We start from the raw sequence: 21,981 nt of genomic DNA, 5'->3' as shown, positions 1-21,981 counted from the left end.
CAAGCCAGGACTGAACAAGCAAAAGACCAAGTCTTCCTACCCCTCCCAGCTCCACCAGCCCTCCTTGGCAGGCTAGCCTCCTACAGCTTGCTTCTCCAACACCTCTCCACCTACTACTCCTATTCCTGCTGGGCTGCAGCCTTTTATAGCAGCTGTTTTTTGATTGGCACTTTTTCACAGATGGGGGAGGCAAATAGGTCTTTCATTAACCCTTTTCAGGTTGCTGCCAACTGTGTGTGGGGGTTATATGTCATTTTTGTTAATGAAGTGCCTTCTGGAATTGAACCCTGTGCTCCTTTTCCATATCTGTGTAGTTCAGCACATCTAACTGGAAAGTAGAAACAATATATATTCTAAATCTTATTTACTGTTGGTAAATGAGGCAGTGAAGTGGTTGGGTGAAAAGGCACTGTTCTGAACAAAGAGGTTCCTTTATCCAAGGTAAAATTTAAAAATTAGCAGACTTTGGAAAACAACACAAGTACTTTGTCTCCACAGTTCTTTTTGATTGATTTTTATTTTGCTAAATGAGATCTAGGATAAACAGGAAGGAAGAAAAGAAGCAACTCCCTTCCCTGCTTTTTTCGTATTTTCCCCTCAAAGGGAAGTCCATGGAGCTCCAGCCTGCCTATAAGGTAGCAACCAGCTATCTATAAGGTAGCAACATGTGTTTGCAGGTAAAGCCTCCTGTGCGCTGGCAGCGTGGGAGGGAACTGAAGCTCTGCGTGTTTGGCTGGCGATGTCTTGCTTTGCTGTCTTTTTCTGGCCTTGCTTTACACGCACTCCTGGCCTAGTGTCCCACAGGAGAAATCAATTCAAGAAGGTTTATTAAAATATAAAGCTCTCTGCCCCATGTGGGGCTTTATGGAATGTTGCTGTTTGTGAAAGATGAATAAGGTTATAGAGAGAAGTCCTCAAAAGTGAGATTTAAGTGATTTAAAGCAGAAGTGCCTAAAAGTATTGTTAAAATCAGTATTTACTCAGTTTTCCTATTTGCACTGTGGCTGCAAGTGACCAGGGATACATAACCTACATACTCAAACTTCCCAGAACTCAGATCCTTTCTTCTCCATTCCTCTTCCTAATGTGGGGTTAGGGGCAAAGCCAGGTGGGAAAAGGTATGGGAACAGGACAAAGTACTTTAATTGCTGCTTTTGCCAGTGAAAGGTGGGGGAGATATTGTTGAGAGTGGCTAGAAAAAAAGCTTCTACTTCTCAGGAGCAACCAACTTGGGCATTCTGCAACCATGTGAAAGGGCTAATTGCTTAATCTACACCTTGAACCAGCTATGTGGCAACATCTAAAGGGACACTTGCTTAGCACTCAATGTTCAAAACCTTGCCTACCATAATAATATTCTCTGCCTTCGGTGCCACTGCTCAACAGAAGTGTAAGCCATAAACAAAAGTGCCATGTTGCTGTAGCTACCCATATAAGTCATTAAAACAAGTGGTCCATTTCATCCAAATTTGGAGGGAACACACAGCGAATACTTTAACAATTCAGCAAAAGCATCTGATAAAATGTATTTGATGTCTTCTGCATGATGATATAATACATCAAAAATCTGATTTTAAACTTTTTGACAACTTGCCCCAGGTTTTATATCAAAATTAGCCTTATGCTGATGCTGCTGAAGGGAAGGAGGAGGGGAGACAGCCGAATACCACGCATTAAGAAAATAAGCAACTATACAAAAAAGGTGTTCAATGTGCAAGTGGCCCCAGTACCCCAATGGATCCAGGGACTTATATGACATACTGTGAACAGACACGAGCTCAATTTGTTCACTTTCCAAGGTGGTTCAAGCCTTTTGGTTAACATCATGCCAAGCCTGAAAGGGAAAGCCCTGCCAATGACTAAATATATTAACTTGGGATTGGTGCTGTGTTGATGCAGCCACATGGAATTTGAACCAACTGGAACACAGACAGAGTGAGGCTGTGTTTGCTGATGAGGTACTGGCAGACGAGCTCTATGTTCATCCATAAGAACAAACAAAAGGTCTTCCTACACCATGTCATTAAGGAAAACATGCAAGACACCCTCTCCAAATTTCACCATAAAACTGAATGGACAGGCCAGAGCTCCCTGCAAGAAAGAATACATGGGAGGCACATTTGGACAGGCTTCTATAATGGCCAAAGTTGTGCTTTTTCCAGTCTGCATTTAATGCAGACTCTGTGTAGTCTCTCATACATGCATAAAAAAAATGCCTCTCCCCTGGGGACATCCAGGGCTTTGCACCTTAAAGGTGAAATTACATCAGCAGGCTCCATTGCTGCCATTCTTGATGATCGCTGAAAATGTAGCATCTGCACAGAACACCAGTGCTCAGAAACCAGCACTGTTCCCTGTTAATTTTGTTTACATTCATGTTTTAAGTCCTGCTTGTTTTGGTGCCTTATGCAGAATAATAAAAGAACCACTAACATACTGCCACTATGCACAGTCATGCTGATTTTATAACTCTATAACCACACTTCATTTTAGGGAATGAATATTCTTTCAGTTACGTCACTCTGGCTTAAGCTGCCCAACCTGTGAATTGGTAGTGCTGCTTTTTTTCTTAAGCTCTGCATATTGGTAGTGGGAGAACCACTCACTTCTCCAAGAACCTGAATCAGGACACTTTTGAAGTATCAGAAAGTGGCTTGATTTCCCTCCCTTGGTTTCATTTACCTCCCCATTATAATGCCACGTTTCCTGGTTTTAATCAGGAATAGCAGCACAAAACTGAAAGAGTATTTAGGAATATTTATTTTTTGTCAAATCAGAAAGAGGAAATATCCAACATCTTGTGAGCGACCTTGTTCTCCTGAGCCTGCTCTACCTCAGCTTAGTTTATTCAAATGGTTTTGCATAAACATCTGGAACAGCTGAGTGCTTTATCCCATCTTAATGTTTGACACCCATCTCTAATAGTGAAGTGGACCATAGTGGAATTAGATCCAAAAGGAATTTTTCTGCATTCATGAGTGTTATGATCAGTAAAAGTTGACATCCATAGACAAAATCTACAAATTGTCACAGTGCCCAGACAAGTTACTTGTCATTACAATGATCTGCAAGGCATCCATAGAAAGAAATGATTTTGACTGAGCTTCATTCCTCAAGGACAATGCCAAAGTTAATATATTTGGGTTTCACTTGGAGTTGGGGGTGGACAGTCCCTAGAAGAGTAGTAGTATCTGCCAAATGCATTTCTGGGAGTATTTGCTCACGGACTGCTCTTCCATTCCTCACCTTCCCAAATGTCTCCAGCAATGTAGGCTACGTTCATAAGCTCAGTTTATTCTCAAGGTTTTACTCCACTCAAGTGGCTCCTGGTTGAATTTTCCAAGATTTGTAACAATGAAAACTGGGAAAGCCAAATGTCACTCACTACCTGTAACACTAGAAAGATACTAAGAAAAGATACCTTGTTAGAGAGAAATGCTAACTGTAGATACGGGGAACAAGAAAGAAAATTAAACACTAAAAGCTAAACAGTCCCATTTTTTTTTTTTTTTAATTTAGAATAACACATTGACTGAGAAGTCCTCTCTCCCTTCAAGAACTGCTCTCCTGTCAAAATACTGTCCCAACACATTTAGCCTTTCGCCATGGCTTCTTTTGTAATGTGAGGTTATACCTCACTGTTTGAGAGTCTGCACAGATATTGATAATATTTCCTGAGGTCCCCTCATCTTCCACAGCCTTTCTAAGCTTTCTGTTTGATACAGTCTTGAGGCCTCATATTGTGATCATAGCCTGTTGTACATCAAATTCTGTCTTACTCGAGGTTTCAAGAGCTCTTCACTGTATTTTTACATTAGCATCCAAGGTCCAAAGATGTGTTCATGGACATATAACAGCCAGCTGCAACTGTACCTTTGGAAACAAGCCTTTCTCAAAGAACCATTTACACAGAAATTTTTGGCTCTTAGTAGCACCATGATGAATAACCTCAGCTCCAACAAGCTGTTTCCAAAACAGAGAAGAAAGGTGCATATTATAAAACCACACTTATATAAGGGAAGTGAAGTTGTAGAAACATTGACTGCACTTTGAACACGTTCTGCATTTCATGGCAAAAAGTAAAAATCAATGGTCCCTGTTAGAAAACTCTATTTTCTGGGGCTGCATTTTGGCAGTTAGAGACCAATCAGTGTTTGGGGGATTTTTTGGCCTTCCAAGTCCTCACACTCACAGGGCTTGATGAAGATTGACCAATAACTTCTGAAGGATAACATAGTTCATATTTTATACCATAGATATAACTACAGTGGCAGAAGAGGAAAACCTTGAAAAAAAAAAAAGAGTAGGGAGCACAATAAGTTAAGTACAAATATAAGTGATCTTGGTCAAAAACCCAAGATATTTGATACAAATTTGATTTTAAAAGAATGAATATTTTTACTGGGAAATGAAGCTTGAAATCCAAAATAACAATGCCAAAATTCAGCCCCACATGAGACATCCACGCCCCACACACTTGAACAAATGTGGACTTGGACCTAAAACTGTCCTTAAAATTACAGATGTGTGTTCAGTAGTAAAATGACTTTTTATTGACAATGTGTGTCATATTCATTTACATTCTGGCCAGCCCTCCAGTATCGAAAACCATATGGCTGTTTTTTTAAACAGGCTGAACTCTTTTCAAAATCCATTATAGAAAGTGTGCTGAACACCGGCTTTCTGAAATGAGCAGGGAGTTTGTTTAGCCCTGTCTGCATCAGGGGTTACATGTGTAAAGTGAACTGATGGCTGCTGGAAAAAGTCAAACTGGCTACCTTCATCAATAACAGCATATTATGTCAGGCCACAAAAGGCATATTTAATACATTAAGAACATGTAGAGTTAAGATTAAAACTCTGAAATCACTGTGTCGTCTATTAAAAACGCTTGATTAGGAAGAAGCCAAAGGAAACAGTGTTAGGATGGTGTCATGATCCCAAACTACAGAACAGGACTTGAAAGGAATACACATCCCAGTGCTCAGGAAGATACTTCCAGAGATGTGAACTTCATTATAGCTTGTACCTGCATTGTCCCATTGAACAGCAATAATAATTACTATCATTATTTATTATAATAAAACACAAATAACTGTGATATCTGATATCCAACCAAACTCTCTCTCCTAAAGAAGATACTTTGCTCAGATGACGTTCCCCTACCCCATACATCCTTTCTGTGCCGAGTCACACAACTTCCCAGCATATTGGAGTGGAAATACAGCACCTTGCAGCCCTCCCTGATCATTCATCTTTCTAGTGTCGCACATCCCTGTCCCATTCCTGAAAAGCTGCTCTAAGCCACAACTCCTGGTGTATTATAACTGTCTGGAATAATCTTAAAAATTGTCACTAAATACTGCATCTCTCAAAAATATGGTATTCTGGGTATGCAACTTAATCCTGAGGATATCGAAGATCAGAGTGACTTGCAGAAGTCCTGTTGATTTCAGTGTTTTGCCTAGGATGAGTGCAAAGTTTGTCCAGTATTATTACACCACGTAGATGACAAGGTGATTATTTTCAAACTCTCACTCAGCACGTGGCCAGGTGACTCGGCTATTTCATTTAGTTACCTGCTTCTGCAGTTAATTACAAACTGTTGGCCCCAAATCACAGCTACAGAAAGGAACAAGCAGTACAGCCACAAAGATAGAAAAACACATGTTTTACAAGGCTCCCAAAGAGCTAGAAACTCAAGCTGGTTGTCTCCGAACACTAAAAGGGATAAAGAAGAAAATAAACTTGTGCAAACAAGGGAACAATGTATCTTGGGGAAGCCCTGACTTCTTGCACCGTATTACTTTGTGCAATACATTAATGTTAACCTGACGCAGCACATAACTGGAGAACTCAAGTTAAATAAATGAAATCAGCTGTCTGACTTCTTTAAGATAAATGATGTTATTACAGCATAATTGTATAACCCTACATAGCTTACAGCAGCAAAAGGATGTGTATTTCACATGCCCTACTATAATTATATTCCCATTATAATTTTGCAGTTAGTTGCTATGAGCTCTGGTCATGAAAACATGCCAATTTTGTATGGGATTGAGTTCTGCCTAATTTTAGCAAATTGAGAGCTGCACAAAAGAAAAGAGATAAATACTATGTTGTTATTTTTCATTAGAGAATTGCTATATTAAGAGGCTGTGATCCAGCTGTGTTTGTTTAAATAAAAGTGTGATTTGAATACCTCCTACAGCTATGTTCCTGCCAATGAATAAAAGATAAAATGCGGCTCTCGTTGGATGTTAGTCTCTGAGTTCTAGCTGACTCAGAGATTTATTGTTTAACATAAGGAAGTGAAAAGCATGTAGAGCAGACCACACACAGGGCTCTTTTGTGTATTGTTTCAAGCCATACCACTAATAGATTTGTTCCACCAAGGCTTGCAGCAATTCAGCTGTGCTAAAATGCTCCACTTAACTGTGAAAAAAATAATAATAAAATAGTAATTATGTCTAGATGGCAAATGCAGCTTAGACCAACACCATGAGTAATGTAAACAGGAACTAATACCATTCAAAGCTGTATGTTATCATCATTATAATGAAATTAAGCTTTTATTTCCAAAAAACAAGCCCTTTAACATACTACTCAGTATCTGTATAAACAGAGTGACTTCCTCTCATAGCCTGATATGACTCTGAAGTTACTGAGCTAATATCCTTCTAACAGTATATACATATATATCTACATATAAATACATATACCAAATTTATAGTGCGCTCCAGTAGCCAGCCTGAAACTTATCACAGGCAACTTGGAACTCATTTTGTGTTGGAAAAGCCTTTTACAATGCAAATAAAATGATGCATATAAATAGTCCTCACTTTGTAGCTTCCTGTTTTGTAGGTTCCTTCATGGTAATCTTAGATTGAGGGACATCATTCTCATGGAGCTGATGTGTTTGAATGGATTTCATTATGGGCAAGTGCAGAAGTGAGTGGCTGTGTGCCAGTCAGAACTGACTACCGAAGGGCTTAGGTTGTCAAAGGACTGACTTGGGCTGTCTGAGTTCATTTAAATAACACAAGCATCTCCAGTTTGGGGAAAAAGAAAAAAAAATAGAAAAAAGAAAAGAGGAAAAAGAAAAAAGAAAAGCAAGTCTTTTTTCCACTGTAATCTTTACATTGGATTTACAACTATAATGGATTGAATGTATATTACACATGTACAGTTTAGTTCAGCAATCAACAACTATATTACAGACTCTGAATAATCTGAATTACAGGATAACAAGGAGGTAGCAACTTCCTTGAATAAAACAGGCCAGAGTGCAGAGCATCCATAGCCAAAAGGAGCAAGTTTGAGACTTGAACTATGTGTTTGGAGAAAAATCTTGCAGGTCTAGCAAGGCAAGCTGCATCTTGCATTTTATATGATAAAATGGAGCTTTGTGCCCAATCTTTACCTACTTTAGGGCGGGTGCAAAGCAAGGAGAAAGACAAGAAACCTTAATCACTGTTCTTTGGCCAAAGAGGAAAGTCATCGTGTGTATAGGAGAACCAGGAACTCAGTGCAGTGCAGGTAAAGGATCCATTCTCATCTCCTCTCCTCACAGCACCGTAGATGCAGATGAACTACAATGCAGCCCCAAGCTGGAGTCACCAAGTCCCTGGGGCAGAGCAACTGACACACTACTCTTTGCTCAAACCTGTGCCAAAAGAACAGCCTGGAGCCTATGAGTGTGTTGGAGCTGTAATATCTGTGTTTTGAAGATACAATCTCAGCTCATTCTACAGGACTTTATGCTTCAAATTCTCAAGAGTCTTAATAACAATATCCTGCCTGCTTTTTATGTAGCACCTGTCAACCCGGAGGGACCAAAAACACTTCAAAAACTCTGTGTGGTTGTTGCTATTAAAAAACTCGGGAATCACTGCTTGAGTTGCCTGCAGGAGGCTGAAATGTAGGATATTTAGCATTAAAGAAGAGCAAATAATTAGCTATGAATAATTTATCCCCTCAAATCAGCTTCTTTTTGACTTTATTGAACATCTGCAAATAGGTCTCAGCCTCACTTTTAGCTTTGACTGTTTCATTTCACTTTTTCTTTTTCACATTACTGCATAGTTTTGTGAACTATCATCTACCTAAAAACACTGAAGAGAGTAGAGCAAAGATGATCAAAATTTAAATTACCTGACTATAAATGTGATAGAAACCACTAATACATAATGAGGAGAGATACGATTTTTTAAACAAAACAATGGACAAAAACATTGAGTAAAAGTGTTGGAAAGAGATGAGCAAGGCATGGAAGAGAGTGAATTGTCTAGGACATAGATGGACAGAAACATTTTGTGGAGGCATTTTAAAGGAATATAATTTTGGAGCTCTAAGCTAAAGGAGAGAGGGGATCTGTAGAGAAACTGGAATAAATGTGATTGTTTGGATATGCAGGTCTTGGAGCAGACATCCCAAGGGAAGCTCTAATCATCAGGATGAAAGGAAGGGAAGGTATGAGTAAAATTTGGGGAGGGAGACATCAAACCTGTGGCATGACAGAAGCCGCTTCTGAAGCTGTGATTAATTCACAGCTTAAAACGAATGAATTTAGACTTTTTTCCTCCTGCTCAGAACTTTTTTATTAACACACTTTGTTTATTTGAAATTGTTGAAAAGTTTTCTGAAAATCTGTTTCAGTTAGAGGTTGATAACCAGATATTTGTTTTCACGTGTTTTCAATTAGACAGTGTCCATGGCATGTGGTGGGATGCCCTGATCATGTGATACTGATACTTTCCTAAGCAGGAGGAGGGAAATCATAGCTTGCTATGTAAGCGCTTTCTACTACACATAAGCAGTGCTGGAATTAAATTCTACCTATATATATGCAAGGTAAGTGCAGTTAAGAATCTGTTGGATGCCTTTTTTAGATTAGTACACATAAGGTTTTGTCTTAGAATAAAATGCAGAATTTCTCAAGACAAGTAGAGGCAGATTTAGAATGATAACCTTAATAAATGCTCTAAGGAGAAAAATGGAAGAAAGAATTGCTCTTGAACTTCTCTGAATTTCTAACAAAAGCCTTCCTGCACCTTCCTGGGAATTGCTTGCAATGGAGCACTGTCCTAGGGTACAAATAGCTTTCTTAGATCTGCTATTATTCCTGGCTATTTAACATGATCATTTCTGCTCTTTGCTGGTTTTCTAGGGATCTGCTACCAGCACAGTAATGCTGATGTTTCATTATTTTCTAGGCTTTACTGTTTTAACCTTTCACCTTTTCCCCTCCTTTTTACTGCTGGCAAGGTTTACTCTTATGGTTGCAAAAATACTGAGGAACTGATTTTCTAGCTGTGACTGAACTTAAATAAACTGAAAGAAGCAGAACTATTGTAGGACTAAAGCAGTTCAACAGTTTACAATGTGAAATGATTTAAGTTTTGACACTTATTTCCTCAGCTATCTTTCCATATCGAAATATACCACAAAATAACAGCTCAGCGTGCTAGTGCTGACAGCAGTGCTACTGCCTGCCGAAGGTTATAGCACCCTTTGCAGGGTTCCCATTAGCTGAGCAGCATCTGCCAGGCGCAGCACGACTGCCTTCATAGACGGGCAGGAGATGGCTGGCGAACGGCAACGGGAGCTGCTGGGAAAGGCTGCGTGCAGCAATGCTTCTGAGCCCCTGCAGCTGCGGATAACCCCAGCACAGATGCTGAAGCCAGAATGGACCACAGGTCACTCATTTCATGCAACACAAAATGTCTCCCAAAGACCGTGAGCAAGCTTTGAGTGTTTGCTGTGAAAGAGTGGAAAGCTATCTGCCATTGAATGGGAGCAGGACTGACTCCAGATTCCGTGAGCTGAGCATATGCAGCGAAACCCACCAGTCAACTCAAGCAATTAAGATGCACCGTTACAAACAGGAAAATATCTTTAGATACTACACTTACAGATACATCTAGTCTGCTACATACTATATCTCATACCTAGCCAGTTTCTGTTGCTTTCGAGGAAATTAGAAGCCCTACAGCATGGAATTAGTCAAGTACCACACAAGTACAACAGAATTCATGTTCACTGATCAAATCTCTTTTCACCACCTTTTTGGGGATAATGAATCAACAAACCAAACAGTCCAAGCTTCATGATCAGAAACAGTGGTTTCAAAACAGCCACTATCCTGTTTTACAATCTCTTTCATAAATTCTTTAAGCCATTCTTGAAACACTATACTTCTGGTAAGGCCATTCCAGAACTTCTGGCAGCTACAAAGTGTTTTCTAATTCCTAATCTAAAAATATTGAGGACAATATATACTCATTTTATATTGTACTAAACTTCATGTTACCTCTCTTTAGACAACTAAATAAAACATTCTAGTGCTTCAACATAGTGTTGGGGAGTACTCACCTGTTACAGCTGCTTCTTAGCAGCATTTATGATAACATAGTAGAATGGCAATCTTGTGCTGGGTGCTGCAGAAATACATAGAAAGAAACAACTCCTGTCATTCAGAATAGAAATGCTACATAGAACTTGGGGTGGGGGAAGGAGTAATATAATGGTGTATGCATTTTTAATGTACTTTTAAAATATGGATATTTTTAATCTTTCCTGACTCTCCAGTTCTCTTTCACTGACTGATTTTATTTTGTTATTATCATAGAGGTGAAACTTGAGAACTGAAAGGAGACAGTGGCACTCTCTGCATTATGCATGATGAGAAACAATATAAAACCCAGAGCTGTTCACAGGAGATACTGGTTAACAAACAACTTCTCCAGGTACTATGGTGGAGCATTGTTAGATAGGTACTGCAGCAAAAGACATAAGATAGTAGGGACAAAGGTAAGGAAGGATCCAAAAGATTAAGGAAATAGTAGGGATGATGAGGTAAAACAGGATGAGTAATTAGAAGATTTTGTCAGAGGAATGGGCAAGGAAATTAATCTTTACTGGTGTCATTCCTTTGGACCAAATGGATGAGAAGTCCATGAGATGGAAATGAATTAATCCTTGTTTTCTGGGCCAAAGACTAGAATGAGTCAAAGCTGATCATCCCAGGCTACAGAATGAGGAGCAAGAGAAGAGTGGTGCAGCCAAGGATCATAAAGAACAAATGGGATGAGAGAAATATTAAGGATATGTTAGGAGTTAACTTCTGTCTTTAAAGTATTTCGGTTGTAGCAAAACAGCTAGGAAGACATGTCCGTGCTCTAAGACGTATGACTGGAAACAGCTCAGGAGCAGGTCAGAGGATAGTGTGTATAAAGACAGCAGATGAATATGCTGAAAGGGTGGATTAAAAAAATGGGCAAAGGGTATGAAGAGAAGAGGGCACAGTTAAAAGAGCCCTATGGCACCCTTACTTGGAAGGAGAAAGAAAGGAGAAGATGCAACAAGGAGATAAAAAATAAACAAAGGCAAGAATCAAAGAATAAAAGAAATCCTGAATGTTTCCCGTTAGAAAAGAAATGCTAGCCCATATGTCCTGCCCAGATTTCCACTCCCTATTGTTCTAACTTAATTTTTCACATGGGTAAAGATGTTCCCCACAGATTGTTTATAATATTTGGGTTTATAATGTTACCTGTTATACTCCACGTAAGTGATGAATGTTTTTCAAAAATGCCTACTGTACTATATACATCAGTTGATTAAATGCATGAATGTTAGGGATGAGGGATGCTACTCAACAAATATTTATTATTAATGTTCTTGGATCATCAATGCAGAACACAACAGTCATTTTCATTGTAAGGTTTTATCTCTCCTCTCCTACCACAGAAATGGTAAGGTTTCTCACGGGCAAAAGCCACAAAGCAGGTTCAAGACAGAGCCTGGATAGAAGTACGTATGGATTTTGGATACAGTTTTGTTATGCCTTACTTCAGCAGAATATCCAAGGCAACAAAGAGAAAGGAAATGTGAAACCGTCCAAAGCACTGGCTGAGCTGTAGCGCCAGGGGGGGGAAGAAAGCGCAGAGAGACAGAGAATGCCTGAAATGTCTGCAAAATGTAACTCAATTATCAGAGATCAGCCATAACAAGGAAAAAAATCACATAAGGCTGTAAGAGCTATAAGTATCAAATAGTTACGTTTACTGCATTTATAAACAGATATCTTTTGGCAGGAGACTCAAAGAGGCCTCCACAAGGCACGAGAATCTGGGCTTGAATCCATTCACTCTGTGAATTAATTGACTTGGTTTGAACTCTACTGTTTTCAGTTGGAGAATTCACTGTGAACATGTTGTACATATCTCAGATATCAAATAGCAAATGTACTGAAGCCAGATACTGAACTGGAGCCAGAAATTTTTCATTAATCAGTATTGTATGCTTTCTGTGAATAGGAAATAGAACAACAAAAAGCAGACAAGAATGGGGAAAATATTTTTCTCTCTCTCCCTGTTTCTACACCCCCACATATGCTATTATTATTACTCAGTATTTACATTATAGTCACACCCAGTGGTTCCAATTGAGGCAGGAGCCCCACAGTGCTAGGTACTGTACAAAATAAATACACTTTAAGAGACAATGGCTGCTCTCAAGAGCTCAAAGACCAAACAGATGGGACAGATGAGAGAGAGGCATAGAAAGGCAACTGAGTTGGCCAGAGGTCAGACAGTGGGTCCATGGAAATGCTGAGAATCCTTTTCTAAAGAGAAATCCTGAAATCATTGTCAAAATCCACAAGTTTTAGGGGAGAAAACAGCTTAGTCCACACCAGCAATGCAGGCTTGTGCCTTTTCCATCAGCTTCCATCAGCTCCCCAACGCTGCAGATCAAAACTTACTTCCAGGCAGAATGAGTAGCTGAAAATAACAATGACATAATATCACACACACACTTTTGTGAAAGGGCAGATTTAGCAGGGAACTGAAAGTATGGTAGCCCTCACCACCATCTGACAGGAAAGAGGCGGTCCCCCTCCTTGTGTTCCTTCATAATCCATTAATTTGCTCCTGATTTACACCACCTAAGAGGGCAGACCCAATGTCTTCACAACCCAGGAAAAAACAGTAGGTTAGACTTCTGTTTCTTTGCAATTCTCCTGGGCAAAGCACAAATAAAGTAGAAGCACCCCACAGCTGGCATCAATCACAAACAAATGCAACCACTCATTTTCAGCAGCAAGGCAGAAGCCATATATTTTACACCTTCTTTTGCTCAGCAAACCCAGTTGTTCCCCATCCCTGCTGTGCACAAGTCAGATGGTAACTGAGGCTGCAGTTACTGTGCATTGTGTTCTCTGCTTCAGTCTCATCTCCTACCTAACCTGTCCTGCATAAAGCTTTGTTACTGTGTGTTTAGATTGTGCTATGCCATGGCCAAAATCATTTCTCTGGAAAAAATGAGAAAATCTGCAGGAATATGGTCTAAATACATAAAGAATCTGCTGGAATTTGATGATGGCTTTTCTGCCTTGTCTCAGCTTTTTAAGCTACCTATTTGCAAGCCAAATAAAAGAGAAAGCATATTACACAGTTGCTGGAGGGAAGGATATTTCTACTTATACAAATGAGCAGGGGGAAATGGAGACAGAGAGAAGACGACCATAACCAGGAAAATAAATGAGCAGATGGAGAAAACAACAAATGAGGAAATAACACCAGGCAGAGTCATGGCTGTGATTCCAGACGGCCCACCTGCAAATGTTTTATGGTAAGCATGCATAAGAAGAAGAATATTTCCATTGGCCATCTCAGTGTTTACCTCCCATTACTGGCACATCCTACTTGCCCTAAATCCTGCTGAACGCTGGAAAAAACATAGAAGCAAGCAAAAATAACAACACAAAGGATTTATTAATGTCTCTGTGACTTATGAGGCTGCTGCCAGCAAACTGGGGAAGCCTCTCAGCAAACCCACTGACCCAAAGCTGTCCCTACTTCATTGCCCCCATATTCTGACCCCAAGCATCCCATTAGCTCATCTCCAGCTCTTTTAGAAATCAGAGAAAACACAAAATTTCACTCCCTAAACCATCTACCTTTGAAAGTTACATTTGTACTTTAAAGGTCCAGTCCAGAATAGCCTGATCTGAACACAAAGACACACACTGTATTTTCAGCCCAAGAACCAGTACCATAATGCAGTACATACAGGTTCAATTCGCATTATCTAGTTAAAGGAAATTCTAGGAGTAAGCCCATTATTAACCTTGACTAGATAAGGCATATTAAGATACGACTGCTTTGTCTCCAGCAGGGTTTTAACACTGTTTAGCTCAGATCGGCTTAAAAAAACACATATCTTTCCTTATGAAGATATATACAGCACTTGAGCAATTGTTTGGAGAAATCTCTCTATCCTGTTCTGCAGTTTTCATTACCTGAGATTTGTTAAAGACCAGTGATTCTACCTCACCTGGTCAGGAAGCAAGGTTTGCTTTTGACTTCTGAATTTTTCTAGTTTATATAGAGTGCTCAAAACAGTTACAGCATGTGCACTGCAACTTCCTGAGCAAGAAAATGTACGTCAGCTCCCAGACCTCCTGCCCAGTAGCCCATTTTACAGATTTAGGAAGGTAGATGAACACCAAGGAAACAGAAAGAAAACATGAGTATTTCTCCTCCCACTCATGCCCCATATTTGCACAATTGGTTGGAACAGGTAGCAAGAAAACCACCATTTCTCCAAATGTTCAAAGCAGAATCCCTGAATCTCTCCCAGAATTAAAGTTCACTCCTGCTCCATGCTTATGAACCTTCTGTATCTGATTAATGATGAAAATTTTGGACAAATGAAAATGCAGTGTAAGAGCTTAATAATATAAGGAAAAGGTCTTGGTTACATTGGGAAGGAAACTTCTGTTTCTTTACTCTCTTTTTTTACTGGTTTAGTTTTTTGATTTGTGGGGTTTTTTGGTGGTGTTTTTTTTTGTTTTTTTTCCAGAATTACTAAGCATCCTCAGGCAAGAGGAATACAGCTCACTAAGAATTGAACTCCAAAAATGTTAAGAGACTCTGACATAGCTATCTATGCTCATAAAGTATGCAAACTGTATTCTTCCTTTCAGCACCCATTTAGTCTGTTCCAGAAATAAATATATTTGCTTGTAGCAAAGTCTGAAGAAAGTACAGTCAATAGACAGATGTGTTATATGTTTGTGTAAGAGTCCATTTCCTTTCCTCCTCACCTCCCATTTCTGGTAGTAATATACTTTAAATAAAGTATGACTAAAATCCCCTATTTGGCATGGGGAGATTGCCAGCTGTTGAATCCAAAGCAGTTCAATTTAATCTAGACAACCACTGTCTGGTTCAAATGAAATATGAATATTTATTGTCACTAAATACATGAATTATTTACATTATTTATATTAGCCAGAAAAAGAGTTGCAAGCATCTTTAAAAGAGGTGGTTATGCTGCTGACTGTAAAGAGACAGATATATAAAAATATTCTCAAAATATTTTATTTATGGATTGAACATACACAGTTTGCATAACAATCTAGTCTTGGGAATATATATAGATGTATACATATGTATATGTAAATAGGCCAAGAAGAACTGAGAGAAGGGCAATGTTCTTGATCCCGAGGGTATCAGAATGCTGTAGGATGAAAGCCAGGCAAGGTATGAAACAGTCAGATGCTAATAAGCAAGAATCTGGGACTGGGAAAGATTCTATGCTGTAAAGCATCCATAAGACAGTGAAGGGAGCAGGAGAAAAGGGAGAATTTAGTGGGACTTTAAGGGAGAAGTCACAGACCCTGGAAAGGAGTGTAGGGGAATTTACTGAAGTACAGTCAAGTAAGAAACAGGGAAGAAATATGAAGCTGAGAAACTTGTTATAGGTGGTGATCCTGAGAAAGGGGAGACTTTCCATTTGGTCTATATAGCAGGCAGGCAACTGCTGATAACAGCCTGTCTAGAATTTGAAGGGAGGAGCAGGGGTTGTGTGAGTGAAGGCACCCAAGGATTCAGCCTGAATGAGAATGGCTGGAGCGCCGGCTGCAGTCACAGCTTAGTGCTAACCAGTGCTCCTAATAAAGAATACATTTAGTATTGGAAACGTGGAGCTTTCTTGTGTTATTACACAGCATACTGCATGTACAGAAGTGTCTGAGGTCAGCCTTGTGGCAGTCGCAGCACAGAGGGGAGCGATGTCAAGGGAAAACAAAGCAGCATGGTAGAAACAGTAAATAGGCAGCACTCAGATGACTAGGAAAGCTGGACATGCTTTGAACAAGGAGAGGGTAAGGGTTTGCATCTTCACCGCTTTACTTAGACATTTGGAGTGTATTTTTCTGTGGAGATATGTAGCAACAGAACTGCTTCAGCTAATAGCTAGAAATGTCCAACATGGACATTTTTCCATACCCCCTTGTAAGCTTGCTCTCAGAGGGCACCTTTGACTGAAGATGAGCAATAGAAATGCCCTCTAAGTGTTCACAAGCTTTAAGAGGTGTGAGCACAGAGATAGTACTAGGCATACTAGCTTGACTGTAAAGACCTGCACTTGACTTAAAACAAAGAGAATGGGATTTTGCTTTGGATTCTTTTATTCTTCCTGGAAAAAAAAAAAAAATTCTAATTTCTACTGGGGATCGAAATACTAGCATTAACAAATGACCAAGGAGAAACCGAGGCACAAGTTGTGTATGAAGGACAACTGCTTGCTGCTAAATAATGCAGCAAATGTGCAGGATATTTTTTAAATCATAGAAAAAGCCGACTGGCTTGCTAGTTTGAAAAAAAAATGCTTACAAATAGAATATTCCTTAAAAGCGTATTACAGTTCCTTGCATTTATTTTAGGACTTGTCTGTACTTAAAGTTAATTTGACCTAGGGTTGATCTGAATTTTGAAGCCAAAAGCCATTTTTGAGTAATTCCATGCTAGGCAAGCCATAATCACATACTTACATAGCCCTCACTACCTTATCATGTAAAATAACATTGCTGTATTATGATGTTAGATGCTGGGCAAACCAAGTGTACTAATGGTCCCTGCTCAGGGGGAGTGGCTAGCACAGGGCTGAGACTGTTGCTGAAACCTCCAATATCCTGTTTTAACTGTTTCTGCACTTTCTCATACTGGTCAGCAGTCTAGTGTTCCTCCTTTAAAACATATTGCCCACAGAAGCACGATGCACATTTCTGACCTACCAAGGTGTATGAGAGGGTTGGGAAGGAAGATGGAGTTGTTTCTCTTCCCTGTCCTGTATCTCAGAGATGCTGAGAACAGCCCCAGCTAATCCACATTTTTCTTCTCTTAGTTGTGCATGACCCATTCAGTGAAAACATACAACACATTATGTAGCTGCTATTAGTAACAGAACTCTAGCCCAGAAACTAAAAAGTCAGATTAATATTAATTACCTTATAGGTATCAAGTTATATGCCGTATATATTTCTACTAAAGGTCAATATGGCATTCCTTCATTTTATATCCATCTGCTTCATTAGGTAGAAGCAAGCTAGATATAATGGATTTTTTGGTAGTTTTAATCAACAATTTCATCAAAAACGTTTTTCACCTGTGATACCAACATAATGGAAAACTGGATCAATACATTAATTATATCCACTGCTTTCTAAACTTTTTTTTAAATGAATTACGGTAAGTGTTGTGGAAACTGGTAAGAACTAAAAGATATTACTTTTCTATGTCAGGCAAATAGTCTCAAAAACATGCCTGCCTATTCATATTTTTCAAAGACACTTCTTAATGTTCCATATAAAAGACCAGAAGTTAGGAAGCCTCTAATTGTGATGTCCATACAATAGCAAATAAGCAGCATAACTATTTTGCTAGCACATTATGCAGAATAAGATGAAGTAACAGTGGACTGCTACACAGTAGAAATGGCAACCACAGTACTAATCTGGGGAAAATGCAAAATCTTGACTTCATGGGACCACCTCCCCAGTAGACTATGGTGAAAATAAATATCTTCAACTATCAAAGGTTCTGTGTCAACCACAAAAAGAGAGGCAAGGCAGCTGTCAGAGCTGTATGGAAGCATCTCTACAGCCGGGATATTTTCTTGTTAGTAAGAGCATTTTCATACTGAAAGGCTCATTTGTCTCCCAGGACGTTGAGTTCTTATAAGCCTAGAAAGTGGAAAAGAGCTACAAATCAGCTAAGATACAGACCTTAGCAGGGTTTGAAAAACATTTGGTCTCCAGGGAAAGTGGAAGCTGAGGTTCTCCCCAGTTTGCTAGCCTTGCTAGCTCCCCTAGTAACACACCATCTACAGTCACAGCTCCTCATACATCTTGTACGTGTTTCACTGTACAACCGAGCACAGTGCAAAGAGCCCCAAGAAAGCACCAGCTTGGGACAGTAAATCTCTACACAGTACTTACACAAAACAGATCCAGAAGCAGCTCTGCCTTGGGGACAGAGCTTATTAATTTGGGTGAAAAACTGCAGAAGTATAGCTGTACAGATTCAGATCCAGCTCAGAGAGACTCTGTACCTTCTTCCTCAGTGACTCCAGTTCTAGAGTTATCCTGCACCAAGTCAACCAGGACACCTCTAATCAGCAATCTATGAAAACTTTACATATGCACTATTAACTATGTTCTGTTCCAGTTTCCTTACCCCAAAAGATGCTTCTTTCAGATGCTCATTTTCCAGCTCTGGAGAACATTGAGAATACTGAAGACATAGCAGAAAATGGATTTAGCTAAAAAGGAACAAGACAATCTAAGTTAGCAACCCTTTCACACCAAGGTCTATTCAGCATCATATCTTGCTACTGCTTCCATTTCTTCTCTTCATTCTCCCAATAACCAAACCCAACACATCTTTAGCATTTATTTCTTAATATGCTCACATATTTTAATTACCAGCTTAAAAAGGAGAGCCGAGTCCTACATTATTTTCTTCTTCTTGCAGGCATCACTGGTTAATTCCCAAAGACATTTTCCAGGCATTCCCTGAAGCTTTCTGATGCAGAAGTCTGCAGTGTTTGGGGAGCTTTAATTTCGTAGACTAGTAGCACGTGATCCTGATCCTCTGACCCAAATGACAGGTCAAATTTGAAAACATCTGGGACTACATTCTTCACTGGTTGTGGGGAAAGGGGAGAATTTAATCTTTTGACTGAGAAGGGAGCCCTCTGAACTATTAAACAAATAGTTGTCTGATCAGTGGAATGAATTAAGCCTGGTTTCTTATGAATTTGAGGTTCATAAAAGTGTGACCTCGGACTGAAGCTTTTCTGTGTAGTGGGGTGTTTTTTAATGCAGTTTTCACCTCCATGGTTTCTCTGGAGCCTCATAAGATATAAGCCCTTCCCTCAGCTGGGCAACATCAAAATTTTGGTTCCTCAATCTGGCTAATTATTTTAATGAAATTTGTCAGAACCTAGTTACCTTGAAACTTCTGTCATTTCATCACACTTGGTTGGAAAAGGCCACTAGATTCAAAAGTTATTAGGGGGTACACAAGGACAGATACATGCACAGAGACAGCCTGATCACAGATGCCTTGTTTCCATAGGAAACCAAACTAAAAATAGACAGTTTCCTAAGTGTTAAAGATGGAATTTTTATTTGTTTTTGCAGTTGGGAACCAAACAGACCCACTATTCACATGGCTGTAGCACATGTGAAATCAGAAAGAAAAGTAACCTTCAATACGTGTAATACAGTGAGCAATGACACAACAGCCATGCATCCAAAGGCTGCAGTCTGCTGGGCTGAATGACACATTGTCTAAGTGGCAGTATATATGAGATACATTTTTTTTCCTTTTAGCGATATCTCCAAAATAATTTGGTAAGCTTCTTGCCAGAAATGCAACACATGATGACATCAGTCTGTGTAAATTTCATTGTTTTGAATGGCCAAGGCACAAACAAGGTCTCTATTTGGTTTTTCATTCATCAAAAAATGATAAAACAGATGTTAGCAATTAATTTCTCCCCCTCAGTTGCTAAGTACCAACCTCAACATAGCATGCAGCAGCAAATGATAGCTAGGCATAGCACAACAGAGAAAGCACAGCTTTCTTTTGTAATCAAAATAATATGGTCCTTACAGCATGCATATAAACTGTGCAGCACAACCTTTGATTGCATCCTTATAGAAGCTGACATTTTACATACGGATGTCTTTAATGTATTTGAGGTGTTTGAGCTGAATCACTCAGGGACATTATATAAAAGTATATACAAGTGAGGTGAGCCTCTCAAGTGATGGATAGAAGAGAATGGGAGAATGACTGACAGCTTGGGCTATCTGCTTATCATCCAGCTAAACACATAGGGATCTTAAGACCACAAGGACTGTATAAATACAGATAATCTGAGATCACTGAAGGGTCTCAAAACAGAAGACTGCTTTTAAGGTGTAGAAACAATGCAGAAAGAATAACCTCCATGGTGTCTTATGCAGCAGTATAAGAGATTGTTGCACGAAAACAACATTCCAAATACACTTTTCTTGGGACTGAAGCTGCAGGTGGCAAAGGCTGGTTGTGCTTACAGCTACCCCTCCAGCTCAGGTGAGATCTAACAGTCAGCAGCTTACCAAGAGCTAGAACGAGCCCTTACAGCTGTATGGAAATAGGGTTGCTTTGCCCATTACCAGCAAATGGTGGATGGTGCTGCAGATTTCACAGAAAACAGTGCCATGGTATGCATTTATATGCCTTCATGCAACTGCATACAGCAACTTAACATGGTATGCAGGTATGCATCTCAGACCACCACAAAACTTGGAAAGGGCTGGTACTGAGCTGCAATTTGAGTTAAAATAGACAACAAATATTGCAATGCACCCATATCAATTAGCTGTCAACAGCTCACCTCTTACAGCATCTGTTAAGGGTCACAAATTCTCTTGCTTGTCGCAGCTACATCAGCCACCAGTTTTTGTAGTCAGGGTCCAAGTCAGTTAGCCTCACACAGGGCACCAAATGTTGCAACACAAGTAAGCTACAAGGCTGCATCAAGGCCTTACCATCAGTCAGACTCTACTGCCTGTGCTATTTCACCTTCCCCAGAAGTGAGACCACACCACTCCTCCACCATCCAACCCCTTCTCCAACACTCCTCAGGGCTATTTAACCACTTAACAGAAACAAGCTACAGCTGCACATCATCCATGTCAATCAACCCACTGCCGCCGTGGCAAGGCCACAGCTGCATGTTATCAATGCTAATCAACCCACTGCCTTCAGTCCTCTACAGTGCTGGGCCTAAGCTTACACTTTACTGTGACAACTTTCTACTTCCTATGTCACACACTCAAGATTCTTTACGTTACCAGAAAACAATAGCAAACATCAGTCCTGAGAATCACATTTGTGGCTTTTAAGGCAAGGAGGGGCTTTGGGGCTCAGCCAGAATGAGAGCCCCATCCCTCCCCTGGCAGCCATAGCAAAAACACTCTTCTGTGGCTGCTTCCTCCTTCTTTCTGTACAGGGCCAGCACCAGCAGCCACAGGTTTCAAGTGTCAGCCTTTGTGTGAAACTAATGCAGCTGTATAATAACTCTATAGCAATTACTAATAAGCTTGTGGGGAAAGGGTGCTCAGGCCCCCCTCAGGTAGCACACAGCCTATAGTGGGTTGGGTTACCTTAAGGGCAGCCATGTTGTCACAGTGTTCCTCATCTTCCTGCTGCAGCCTTGCTTTAGGGACAGAAAAATGTCCTGAAGAAAGGAAGTGGGAATATGAGGTAGGTAGGATACCCCAGGTGAGGGAGTGTGTGGGGAGCTGGGGAGGGGGAGCCTCTGCCGGCCAGTGAGGTGGGAGGGAGGCAGCCAGGCCCTGAGGGAGGCCGCCATGATGGTGGTGGAAGGGGGCACTGGCCTCTGCTCATAAGCAAGTTAAAAGTCATATCTGAATACTTTTTTTTGCACCGTAGTTTGGAGGCTGGTTAGAGAAAAGGTTAGGAAGTGCTAGCTTAAATCCAGGATGGAGTTTTTCAAGGATAGGTTGTTACACACAGATTGATGCCACACTGTTGTCAACATGCCAGGGGTAGTTTTAGCTGTCAGCTCTGTCAGAGTCTGCCAACCAACTTTAACTTGTTTTCTGACTTTTCC

The 21,981-nt window shown here is 40.1% G+C and overlaps 1 protein-coding gene across 1 annotated transcript in view; it reads right to left on the bottom strand.

Annotated features, from left to right (window-relative positions):
• LOC308071767 (FRAS1-related extracellular matrix protein 1-like) overlaps positions 1-21,981 on the bottom strand; it is a 172,272-nt gene that overhangs the window by 137,295 nt on the left and 12,996 nt on the right. The window contains 1 exon segment of the mRNA XM_080407695.1: positions 1-21,981. This exon segment is cut by the window's left edge and continues 46,850 nt beyond it; it is cut by the window's right edge and continues 12,996 nt beyond it. The gene's annotated coding sequence lies outside the window, so the exon portion shown is untranslated.

Source organism: Falco punctatus (assembly GCF_963210335.1).
Source record: "Falco punctatus genome assembly, chromosome: 11".
Classification (NCBI taxonomy): Eukaryota; Metazoa; Chordata; class Aves; order Falconiformes; family Falconidae; genus Falco; species Falco punctatus.
This window is presented reverse-complemented; position numbering and strand designations above follow the sequence as displayed.